Consider the following 12,864-nt stretch of genomic DNA (forward strand, 5'->3'; position numbering starts at 1 on the left):
GGCTTGAGAACTACGTGAAGAATGCAGAAGCCTCAGAAGCCAATGCCATCAACTGGAAGAAAGGGTATCAGCGATGGAAGATGAAATGAATGAAACGAAGTCAGAAGGGAAGTTTAGAGAAAAAAGAATAAAAAGAAATGAGCAAAGCCTCCAAGAAATATGGGACTATGTGAAAAGACCAAATCTACGTCTGATTGGTGTACCTGAAAGTGATGGGGAAAATGGAACCAAGTTGGAAAACACTCTGCAGGATATTATCCACGAGAACTTCCCCAATCTAGCAAGGCAGGCCAACGTTCAGATTCAGGAAATGCAGAGAATGCCACAAAGATACTCCTCGAGAAGAGCAACTCCAAGACACATAACTGTCAGATTCACCAAAGTTGAAATGAAGGAAAAAATGTTAAGGGCAGCCAGAGAGAAAGGTCGGGTTACCCTCAAAGGGAAGCCCATCAGACTAACAGCAGATATCTCGGCAGAAACCCTACAAGCGAGAAGAGAGTGGGGGCCAATATTCGACATTCTTAAAGGAAAGAATTTTCAACCCAGAATTTCATATCCAGCCAAACTAAGCTTCATAAGTGAAGGAGAAATAAAATACTTTACAGACAAGCAAATGCTGAGAGATTTTGTCACCACCAGGCCTGCCTTACAAGAGCTCCTGAAGGAAGCACTAAACATGGAAAGGAACAACCAGTACCAGCCACTGCAAAATCATGCCAAAATGTAAAGACCATCGAGACTAGGAAGAAACTGCATCAACTAACGAGCAAAATAACCAGCTAACATCATAATGACAGGATCAAATTCACACATAACAATATTAACTTTAAATGTAAATGGACTAAATGCTCCAATTAAAAGACACAGACTGGCAAATTGGATAAAGAGTCAAGACCCATCAGTGTGCTGTATTCAGGAAACCCATCTCACGTGCAGAGACACACATTGGCTCAAAATAAAAGGATGGAGGAAGATCTACCAAGCCAATGGAAAACAAAAAAAGGCAGGGGTTGCAATCCTAGTCTCTGATAAAACAGACTTTAAACCAACAAAGATCAAAAGAGACAAAGAAGGCCATTACATAATGGTAAAGGGATCAATTCAACAAGAAGAGCTAACTATCCTAAATATATATGCACCCAATACAGGAGCACCCAGATTCATAAAGCAAGTCCTGAGTGACCTACAAAGAGACTTAGACTCCCACACATTAATAATGGGAGACTTTAACACCCCACTGTCAACATTAGACAGATCAATGAGACAGAAAGTCAACAAGGATACCCAGGACTTGAACTCAGCTCTGCCCCAAGCAGACCTAATAGACATCTACAGAACTCTCCACCCCAAATCAACAGAATATATATTTTTTTCAGCACCACACCACACCTATTTCAAAACTGACCACATACTGGGAAGTAAAGCTCTCCTCAGCAAATGTAAAAGAACAGAAATTATAACAAACTATCTCTCAGACCACAGTGCAATCAAACTAGAACTCAGGATTAAGAATCTCACTCAAAACCGCTCAACTACATGGAAACTGAACAACCTGCTCTTGAATGACTACTGGGTACATAACGAAATGAAGGCAGAAATAAAGATGTTCTTTGAAACCAACGAGAACAAAGACACAACATACCAGAATCTCTGGGACGCATTCAAAGCATGTGTAGAGGGAAATTTATAGCACTAAATGCCCACAAGAGAAAGCAGGAAAGATCCAAAATTGACACCCTAACATCACAATTAAAAGAACTAGAAAAGCAAGAGCAAACACATTCAAAAGCTAGCAGAAGGCAAGAAATAACTAAAATCAGAGCAGAACTGAAGGAAATAGAGACACAAAAACCCTTCAAAAAATTAACGAATCCAGGAGCTGGTTTTTTTAAAGGATCAACAAAATTGATAGACCGCTAGCAAGACTAATAAAGAAAAAAAGAAGAATCAAATAGACGCAATAAAAAATGATAAAGGGGATATCACCACCGATCCCACAGAAATACAAACTACCATCAGAGAATACTACAAACACCTCTACACAAATAAACTAGAAAATCTAGAAGAAATGGATAAATTCCTGGACACATAACACTCTCCCAAGACTAAACCAGGAAGAAGTTGAATCTCTGAATAGACCAATAACAGGATCTGAAATTGTGGCAATAATCAATAGCTTACCAACCAAAAAGAGTCCAGGACCAGATGGATTCACAGCTGAATTCTACCAGAGGTACAAGGAGGAACTGGTACCATTCCTTCTGAAACTATTCCAATCAATAGAAAAAGAGGGAATCCTCCCTAACTCATTTTATGAGGCCAGCATCATTCTAATACCAAAGCCAGGCAGAGACACAATAAAAAAAGGGAATTTTAGACCAATATCCTTGATGAACATTGATGCAAAAATCCTCAATAAAATACTGGCAAACCGAATCCAGCAGCACATCAAAAAGCTTATCCACCATGATCAAGTGGGCTTCATCCCTGGGATGCAAGGCTGGTTCAATATACGCAAATCAATAAATGTAATCCAGCATATAAACAGAACCAGAGACAAAAACCACATGATTGTCTCAATAGATGCAGAAAAAGCCTTTGACAAAATTCAACAACGCTTCATGCTAAAAACTCTCAATAAATTAGGTATTGATGGGACGTATTTCAAAATAATAAGAGCTATCTATGACAAACCCACAGCCAATATCATACTGAATGGGCAAAAACTGGAAGCATTCCCTTTGAAAACTGGCACAAGACAGGGATGCCCTCTCTCACCACTCCTATTCAACATAGTGTTGGAAGTTCTGGCCAGGGCAATTAGGCAGGAGAAGGAAATAAAGGGTATTCAATTAGGAAAAGAGGAAGTCAAATTGTCCCTGTTTGCAGACGACATGATTGTATATCTAGAAAACCCCATCGTCTCAGCCCAAAATCTCCTTAAGCTGATAAGCAACTTCAGCAAAGTCTCAGGATACAAAATCAATGTACAAAAATCACAAGCATTCTTATATACCAATAACAGACAAACAGAGAGCCAAATCATAAGTGAACTCCCATTCACAATTGCTTCAAAGAGAATAAAATACCTAGGAATCCAACTTACAAGGGATGTGAAGGACCTCTTCAAGGAGAATTACAAACGACTGCTCAAGGAAATAAAAGAGGATACAAACAAATGGAAGAACATTCCATGCTCATGGGTAGGAAGAAACAATATCGTGAAAATGGCCATACTGCCCAAGGTAATTTATAGATTCAATGCCATCCCCATCAAGCTACCAATGACTTTCTTCACAGAATTGGAAAAAACTACTTTAAAGTTCATATGGAACCAAAAAGAGCCCGCATCGCCAAGTCAATCCTAAGCCAAAAGAACAAAGCTGGAGGCATCACGCTACCTGACTTCCAACTATACTACAAGGCTACAGTAACCAAAACAGCATGGTACTGGTACCAAAACAGAGATATAGATCAATGGAACAGAACAGAGCCCTCAGAAATAATGCCGCATATCTACAACTACCTGATATTTGACAAACCTGAGAAAAACAAGCAATGGGGAAAGGATTCCCTATTTAATAAATGGTGCTGGGAAAACTGGCTAGCCATATGTAGAAAGCTGAAACTGGATCCCTTCCTTACACCTTATACAAAAATCAATTCAAGATGGATTAAAGACTTAAACGTTAGACCTAAAACCATAAAAACCCTAGAAGAAAACTTAGGCATTACCATTCAGGACATAGGCATGGGCAAGGACTTCATGTCTAAAACACCAAAAGCAATGGCAACAAAAGCCAAAATTGACAAATGGGATCTAATTAAACTAAAGAGCTTCTGCACAGCAAAAGAAACTACCATCAGAGTGAACAGGCAACCTACAAAATGGGAGAAAATTTTCACAACCTACTCATCTGACAAAGGGCTAATATCCAGGATCTACAATGAACTCAAACAAATTTACAAGAAAAAAACAAACAACCCCATCAAAAAGTGGGCGAAGGACATGAACAGACACTTCTCAAAAGAAGACATTTATGTAGCCAAAAAACACATGAAAAAATGCTCACCATCACTGGCCATCAGAGAAATGCAAATCAAAACCACAATGAGATACCATCTCATACCAGTTAGAATGGCAATCATTAAAAAGTCAGGAAACAACAGGTGCTGGAGAGGATGTGGAGAAATAGGAACACTTTTACACTGTTGGTGGGACTGTAAACTAGTTCAACCATTGTGGAAGTCAGTGTGGCGATTCCTCAGGGATCTAGAACTGGAAATACCATTTGACCCAGCCATCCCATTACTGGGTATATACCCAAAGGAATATAAATCATGCTGCTATAAAGACACATGCACACGTATGTTTATTGCGGCATTATTCACAATAGCAAAGACTTGGAACCAACCCAAATGTCCAACAATGATAGACTGGATTAAGAAAATGTGGCACATATACACCATGGAATACTATGCAGCCATAAAAAATGATGAGTTCATGTCCTTTGTAGGGACATGGATGAAATTGGAAATCATCATTCTCAGTAAACTATTGCAAGAACAAAAAACCAAACACCGCATATTCTCACTCACAGGTGGGAATTGAACAATGAGATCACATGGACACAGGAAGGGGAATATCACACTCTGGGGACTGTTGTGGGGTGGGGGGGAGGGGGGAGGGATAGTATCCGGAGATATACCTAATGCTAGATGACGAGTTAGTGGGTGCAGCACACCAGCATGGCACATGTATACATATGTAACTAACCTGCACATTGTGCACATGTACCCTAAAACTTAAAGTATAATAAAAAAAAAGACGTTAAAAAAAAAGAAAATAACAGATTTTGGCAATGTTATGGAGAAAAAGGAATGCTTATAAACTACTGGTGGGAATGTGAATTAGTTTGGCCACTGTGGAAAGCATTTTGGAGATTTCTCAAAGAACTTAAAACAGAACTTCCATTCAACCCAGCAATCCTATTACTGGGTATATACCCAAAGAAATATAAATTGTTCTACCAAAAAGACATATGCACTCATATGTTCATCATAGCACTATTCACAATAGCAAAAACATGGAATCAACCTAGGTGCCCATCAGTAGTGGACTGGATAAGGGAAATGTGGTACATATACACTGTGAAATGCTATACAGCCATAAAAAAGAACAAAATCATGTCCTTTGGAACAACATGGATGCAGCTGGAGGCCATTATCCCAAGTAAATTAATACAGGAGCAGAAAACCAAGTACTGCATGTTCTCACTTACAAGTGGGAGCTAAACATTGAGTACACATGGACACAAAGAGGGGTACAACAGACACTAGGGCCTACTTGAGGGCGGAGGGTAGGGGAAAGGTGAGGATCAAAAAACTACCTATCAGGTACTATGCTCACTACCTGGGTGACAAAATCATTTGTACACCAAACCCCAGCAACATGCAATTTACCCAAGTAACAAACCTGTACATGTGCCCCCTGAACCTAAAACATAAGTTGAAAAAGAGCTCCTCTTCCCCCTACTCCAGCCATGTAAGATGTGCCTGCTTCCTCTTCACCTTCCACCATGATTGGAAGTTTCCTGAGGCCTCCCCCACGATGTTACCTGTACAGCCTGCAGAACCATGAGTTAATTAAATTTTTTTCTCCATAAATTACTCAGTCTCAGATATTTCTTTTTTTTTTTTTTTTTTTTTTTGAGGTGGAGTTTTGCTCTTGTTGCCCAGGCTGGAGTGCAATGGCACCATCTCGGCTCACCACAACCTCCACCTCCCGAGTTTAAGTGATCCTCCTGCCTCAGCCTCTCAGGTAGCTTGGATTACAGGTATGCACCACCATGCTCAGCTAATTTTGTATTTTTAGTGGAGATGGGGTTTCTCCACGTTGGTCAGGCTGGTCTTGAACTCCTGACCTCAGGTGATTTGTCTGCCTTGGCCTCCCAAAGTGCTGGGATTACAGGTGTGAGCCACCATGCCTGGCCAGATATTTCTTTACAGCAGTGCCAGAACTGACTAATACAGAAACTTGGTACCAGCAGTGGGCCCTTGCTATAAAGATACCTGAAAATGTGAAAGCAGCTTTGAAACTGGGTAATGGGAAGAGGTTGGAACAGTTTAAAGGGCTCAGAAGATGACAGGAAAGTGAGGGAAAGTTTGGAATTTCCTAGAGACTTGTTGAATGGTTGTGACCAAAATGCTCATAGTGATAGGGACAGTGAAGTCCAAGCTGAGGAGGTCTCAGATGGAGATGAAGAACTTTCTGGGAACTGGAGTAAAGGTCACTCTTTCCTTGCTTTAGCAAAGAGACTGACTGGCATTATGCCCCTGCTCTAGGGATCTGTGGAATTTTGAACTTGAGTGAGATGATTTAGGGTGTCTGGTAGAAGAAATTTTTAAGCAGCAATGTGTTCAAGAAGTGACCTGGCTGCTTATGACAGCATATGCTCATCTGCATGAACCAAGAGATGTTCTGAAACTGGAATTTATATTTAGAAGGGGAGCAGAGCACAAAAGTTTGCAAGAAAATTTGCAGCCTGACCATGTGGTAGAAAAGAAAAACCCACTTTCTGGGGAGGAATTCAAGCTGGCTGCAGAAATTTGCATAAAGAGGAGCTAAATGTTAATAGCCAAGACAATGGGGAAAAATGCCTCCAAGGCATTTTCCCAGCTGCTTTAGCTCCAGCCATGGCTAAAAGGGCCCCAGATATGTCTCAGGCCACTGTTCCAGAGGGTGCAAGCCAAAAACCTTGGCGGCTTCCATATAGTGTTAAGCCTGTGGGTGCACAGAGGGCAAGAGTGAGGCTTGGGAGCCTCCGCCTAGATTTCAGAGGATGTACGGAAATGCCTAGACATCCAGGCAGAAATCTGCCGAAGGGGTGGAGCACTCATGAAGAACCTCCACTAAGGCAGTGCAGAGGGGAAATGTAGGGCTGGAGCCCCCACACAGAGTTCCTACCAGGGCACTACTGAGTGGAGCTGCGAGAAGAGGGCCACAGTCCCCCAGACCCCAAAATGGTAGATTTATTGACAGCTTGCACTATGCACCCGGAAAAGCCACAGGCATGCAACACCAGCCCTTGAGAGCAGCCGCTGGTGATGTACACTGCAGAGCCACAGGGCCAGAGCTGCCCAGGGCCTTAGGAGCCCACCCCTAGTATCAGTGTTGCCTGAATGTGAGACATGGAGTCAAAGCAAATTATTTTGTAGCTATAAGATTTAATGAACCCCCTGCTGGGCTTCAGACTTCCATGGGGCCTGTAGCCCACTTTGTTTTGACTGATTTCTCCCTTTTGGAAAGGGAGTATTTACCCAATACCTATACCCCCATTGTGTCTTGGAACTAATTAATTGCTGTTTTATTTTACAGGCTCATATGCAGAAGAGACTAGCTTGTTTCTGATAAGACTTTGGACTTTGGACTTTTGAGTTAATGCTAAGATGAGTTAAGACTTTGAGGGACTTTTGAGATGAGATAATTGTATTTTGCAATGTGAGAAGGACATGAGATGTGGGAGAGGCCAGGGGCAGAATGATATGGTTTGGGATTTGTGTCCCCACCCAAATCTCATGTTGACTGTAATTCTGAATGTTGGAGGAGGGGCCTGGTGGGAGGTGACTGGATCAAGGGGGTGGATTTACCCCTTGCTATTCTTGTGACAGTGAGTGAGTTCTTATGATATCTGGTTGTTTAAAAGTGTGTAGCACCTCCCACTTCGCTCTCTTCCTCCTACTCCAGCCATGTAAGAAGTGCCTGCTTTCCCTTTGCCTTCTGCTATGATTGTTTCCTGAGGCCTCCCCAGTCATGTTACCTGTACAGCCTGCAGAACTGTGAGTCAATTAAACCTATTTTCTTTATTTTAAAAAAAGTTGAAAAAGAAAAAAAGCTCATCAGCTATATACACATCAAAAATTTCATATTCAATTAATAAACTAAATGTTGCATAATAAAAAAATTAAAATGAGTTCCTCTGAGAGAGTAAAAAATAAAAAATAAAATAAATTTGACCTAACAATTCCGTTTATGGAGAAATTCACACACATGTTCACAAGGAGACATACATCAATATGAATAGTCTTATAATGACTGAAAAAAGCTACACATTTATATATCAGCTCATATCACTTACATAAAGTTTTAAAATACAGAAAATAATACTCTAATGCCCGTAACTATATCCAGACATAATAAATATACAGAGGCATGAGAGGAAGGATACCAGCTTCAAGACAGTGGCCATCTCTGCAGGGAAAGAGAGGGAGAGAGAATAAAATGAGTAGGAATGTACTGGAATATACCATCTGTCTTCTCTGGGTTCTCGTATGTGATCTCATTTAGTACATAGTAGGCACTCTGGATATATGTGTTGAAAGAGTGAATGAATTAATCTAATACCATAGCATTAATTGAATACTGTCTAACTGTAGATGACTCCCAAGTTTATATCCCCCGTGTGGGCCTCTTTCAGGCTTCAAACTCAAATACTCAATAGCTAGAAAATCCCTCAGCTGTCTAACAGTCTTTAAACTCTAGTCTCCTCCCCTTAACACCACCTTTTTCTCTGGCCTTCCATAATTTAGCAAATGGTACTCCCACCCACTCAGTTGCTGAAAACAAAATCCTAAAAATTATCCCCAATCCCTGCCTTTTATGAGGTACTTCATTTCCAGCCTGTTACACTCAATTGGGTCCTTTGATATGAGTCCCTGCACTCTTCAGCTCTCCAAATGCTATCTTCAGCAATGTCCAAGCTCTATCAGATCTCTGTGGCCAGGCTCCAGATTCTGAGCTGACACAGGTTGGCAAGCCCACACCCATGACCTCAGGGTAAGGGAACACAGTAGTCAGCCGAGGGGTGTGTGCCCCATTGGCTGGCCCTCCATGACACAGCTGCGTATGTTTTGGTCCTGAGAGACCTCTTCTGACATACGGTCCTCTGCAGAAGGCCTTGTGACGGCCACTTCAGATAGTTCCTGCTGGACAGCGCTGCATCCCTGTCTCGGAGGAGCGAAAGTGCTATTGTTGGCAAGAATTCCGAATAAGGAAAATTTTAAAAGTATCTCGTCTGTGCTTCTCCAGGGATAAACAAAATATGACTTGTTCTTAGGCAATGCCAATCTATCAGCCCATATTAAGTGGAAATGAATAACATTATCATCTATTGGCCCATAGATGAGTGGCCATTACGTGAGGCTATTCTATACCAGAAATTCCCAACGGATGTGCCAGGAAAGGGTTAAAAGTTATGCTGAGACATTAATCCTCTCAGGCCTTGGGGTAGCAAGGCAGAGCCTGAAGCTACCAGAGCCCCAGGTGCCTGGATTACTTGTACTGTCTTCTCCTGCTTTGAGGCCCACCTCAGTTTACCCTTGCATGCTGCACAAACATCAATCTCTCGGGTATGATGAAGTGATGAAGATTGGGAAGTACTGTCCCAGACTCTGACTACGAAGCCGAATGAAATTTTTCAATAGGTAGAAACTGTCACTCATTTTCTTCTAACAAGTCTTCCTCATAAATATGATGGCTTGAGCTAGAAACAAAAAGTTGTGTAGCTCAAACTCAGATTCTGTGCTTCCTGCCGAGAGACAGGTGAAGGTGGCCACCCCCAGGATGGGAACAGTTTTACTGAGTTAGACTCAGAAGGTAAAGAGGTCAGGTGGTGAAAAAAGCCATGAGAGAGCCACGTCACTAAGTGAATTAGAATGAATGAGGAACCACTGTTTGGCAGAGTCAAAACGGCCTCCGCTGGTGTGTCCTTCCCAGCCCTCATGGTACATAACAGTGAAGGAACTGAAGGTTATAGTGCAGAGTGCTATCAGAGTAAATGTTTTCTCAGATTGGGATTACAACGGACACATTTGCTACAATCTCATTTTCTCCATCCATCAAAACTTTTCAATGCAGTTGCCTTATCTCAAAAGGAAATGGCTGGCAACTGTTTTCTTTCAAAACCATTATCATTTGAATAATTTTAAATGCCAACATTTCCATGTAAAGAAATACTAACCAGCTAATTTTGGAGAGCTTGGTTTCTCAAGGAATCATGTGTTTGGCTGTTCCTGCATAAATCAAAGTTTCCTCTGGATGAGAAGACACTGGCAGTGGGAAAGCAATGAATAATTTGGGAAAAAACACCTTGCCACAAAGGACAATCAACCAAAAGACAGTTCATTCATTCACCCCAAGGTTCACAACCTCGGCACTGTGGATATTTTGGGCCAGGTGATTCAGGGACCTTGCTGCCCATTGTGGGACGTCTAGCAGTAAGCACCTCCAGTTATCTGTATCATACTAGTGGCACCTCCCACTTGTGACAGACAAAAATGTCTCCACAGATTGTCAAATATCCTTGAAGGCCAAAACTGCTCCAGTTGAGAACCACCAGTTCAAAAAATCCTTTTGATACCCTGTGCCCTGTGCAAGACATTGGAGATATAATGGTCTGTTCTCAAATAACTTACAATCTATTGAAAGAACTGAATGCTACAGAATCAAACACACAATAAGAAATACATCGTTACAGATTTGATGCATGTTAGGAAGTAGAGAATACTATGATATTTAAATAGAGGAATCTCACTTAGATGAGGCTGATGCCAGGAAGGCCTTAAGGAAATGAACTCAAGTTGTAACCTATAGTTTAACAGGAGTAGCCAGAGAAGAGTGGAATAAACATTTCAAGAAGAAACAACGTGGGCAGAGGCCCTGCGATGTGAGAACCCCGCACGCTCGAGGATTAGCAAGGACAGCACAGCTAATGAATGCTGAGAAAGGCAGGGCCTGACCCCAGGTGAGGCCTGGAATAAGCACAGATCAGATAATGAATTTCACAGGTCATGGTCAGAAATTCAAATTAATTTCTAAACCCAACTAGAAGCCACTTTATAGCACTGTTTTGGGTGTTCGCAGTGTATCAGTGAGAAAACAGACAAGGTGTTTGTCCTCAGTGAGCTTCTGCACCGGGGGAGCTGGTTTCTATAGCAGTGCTCTCTGCCACTGTGTGGAAATGGCTGGAAGGAGCCCAGCTGGCATAATTGGGAGGCCGAGGTCACAGTCCAGGAGGGAAACTCTGGAGGCTATTGGAGTAGCACTGCGATGTGGAAGGGGTATTACGTAAGAAACAGCAGTATCTGTAGACCTACAGGTTTGAAAGGGACCTTTAAGTGTCTTCTAATCCAGTTTCTATTGAATGCTGATAGGCTCTTTACAACAACCCTAGCAGAAGACGCACACCCCGGCCTGTGTCTCTGCAGTCATTCACTACCTGCTTCCTTTCATATTTGGGGCTGATCTCTGCCTCCTTGGAGCGCCCACGCATTCCTCCAAGTTCTACCCCTTTGTACCAGGCAAAAGAAGTTTGTGTACTCCCTTCAAACATTGGTTAATTTTCCAAACATTTAAAGATAATGAACTCCTCTTCCAGCTAAACATTCCCCCATCCTTCAGTTGATCCTCACATGACACAGCACGGAAAAGCTTCACCATCTGTGTTTCTTAAATAAACATACTTATCCACAGCCATCACCCCGTATTGTACAATATGTGTAACACAACCAGCATCACTCAATTAATACACAACTTCCCACCACTTTAATCTCCACCAAAAGAAAAGGTGAGCACAATAAATTTAAAGTCAAATCCGGATGTCTACACTTTTGGCTTTACTTTTGGTGTATTTTTTTTGATATATATATATATATATATATATATATATATATATGCTTATACATAATTCACTTGGGCTTCATCTGTATTCCTCAAAAATGATTGCAAGAATGACCAAAAAAGCCGGGCGCGGTGGCTCACACCTGTAATCCCAGCACTTTGGGTGGCAGAGGTGGGCGGATCACGAGGTCAGGAGATCGAGACCATCCTGGCTAACACGGTGGAACCCTGTCTCTACTAAAAATACAAAAAGTTAGCCAGTTGTGGTGGGGGGTGCCTGTAGTCCCAGGTACACGGGAGGCTGAGGCAGGAGAATGGCTTGAACCCGGGAGGCGGAGCTTGCAGTGAGCCGAGATCACGCCACTGCACTCCAGCCTGGACGACAGAGCGAGACTCCGTCTCAAAAAAAAAAAAAGAATGACCAAAAGAAAACAAAAACAAAAACAAAAAACTTGACAATGAGAAAAAAAAATACATTTTAATGCTAATAAGATAAAATGCTCATTTGAACTAAATGAACAATCTTTGCCCACAGCATTTCCTTACACCTCTGGGAATGACATCTGTACTACAGCTTCCATAAAATCATAGTGCTGTGTTTTTGAAGTGCTGTAACTAAATGCTGTGCTTGGGAATCTGTGGCTTTGCAGAAATGTCAAAAGCCCAGAAGATTGTGAATTACTCATAATGTCCCACTGCTCTTTGAATGACTCCATGTCTAAATCCGCAGTTGGCAATGAAACAAAGAGCTATATAATAAGCATTTTATGCTGTTTTGAAAGCAAATTTTTAGCTTTCACTGTATGAAAAAAATACATTCAGTCAGAGTTCAATTTTCTGAACTACTAGCAAAGTACATTCCTTTTTGTTATATAGGTTCTAATTATCCAAGTTGACAAGGTCACAGAAAAAAACAAATTGAGTTTTTTCCCCTTTTTTCCCTCCTCAAGGCAGTTGCATTAAATTTAAATTGAGTTCTGTGAACTCTGGCTACGCGTGGCGGTTTTCCTTTCAGTTGTCTGGAATATGAATTTTCTAGACCAGTGCTTCCCAAACTGTAACATGCTCGCAAATCACCTAGGGTTCTTGGTAAACTACAGATTCTCATGCTGGAGGTCACTGGTGGGGCCTGAGATATTGTATTTCTAGCAGTCCCTGGACTGTACCTGGGCTGATGGTCAGAC

General features: G+C 41.7%; 1 protein-coding gene and 1 long non-coding RNA gene across 9 annotated transcripts in view; one reads left to right on the forward strand and one right to left on the reverse strand.

The window, feature by feature from the left end:
* LOC130540848 (uncharacterized) overlaps positions 1-12,864 on the forward strand; it is a 63,245-nt gene that overhangs the window by 41,752 nt on the left and 8,629 nt on the right. Inside the window, exon 4 of the long non-coding RNA XR_008954850.2 lies at positions 7,751-7,842. This is a non-coding gene — a long non-coding RNA (uncharacterized LOC130540848). The remainder of the gene's footprint in view (positions 1-7,750; positions 7,843-12,864) is intronic.
* The window catches only part of CERS3 (ceramide synthase 3), a 146,464-nt gene that overhangs the window by 17,851 nt on the left and 115,749 nt on the right, over positions 1-12,864 (reverse strand). The gene's annotated exons all lie outside the window — the stretch shown is intronic.

The sequence above is a fragment of the Pan paniscus genome, chromosome 16 (genome assembly GCF_029289425.2).
Source record: "Pan paniscus chromosome 16, NHGRI_mPanPan1-v2.0_pri, whole genome shotgun sequence".
Lineage (NCBI taxonomy): Eukaryota > Metazoa > Chordata > Mammalia > Primates > Hominidae > Pan > Pan paniscus.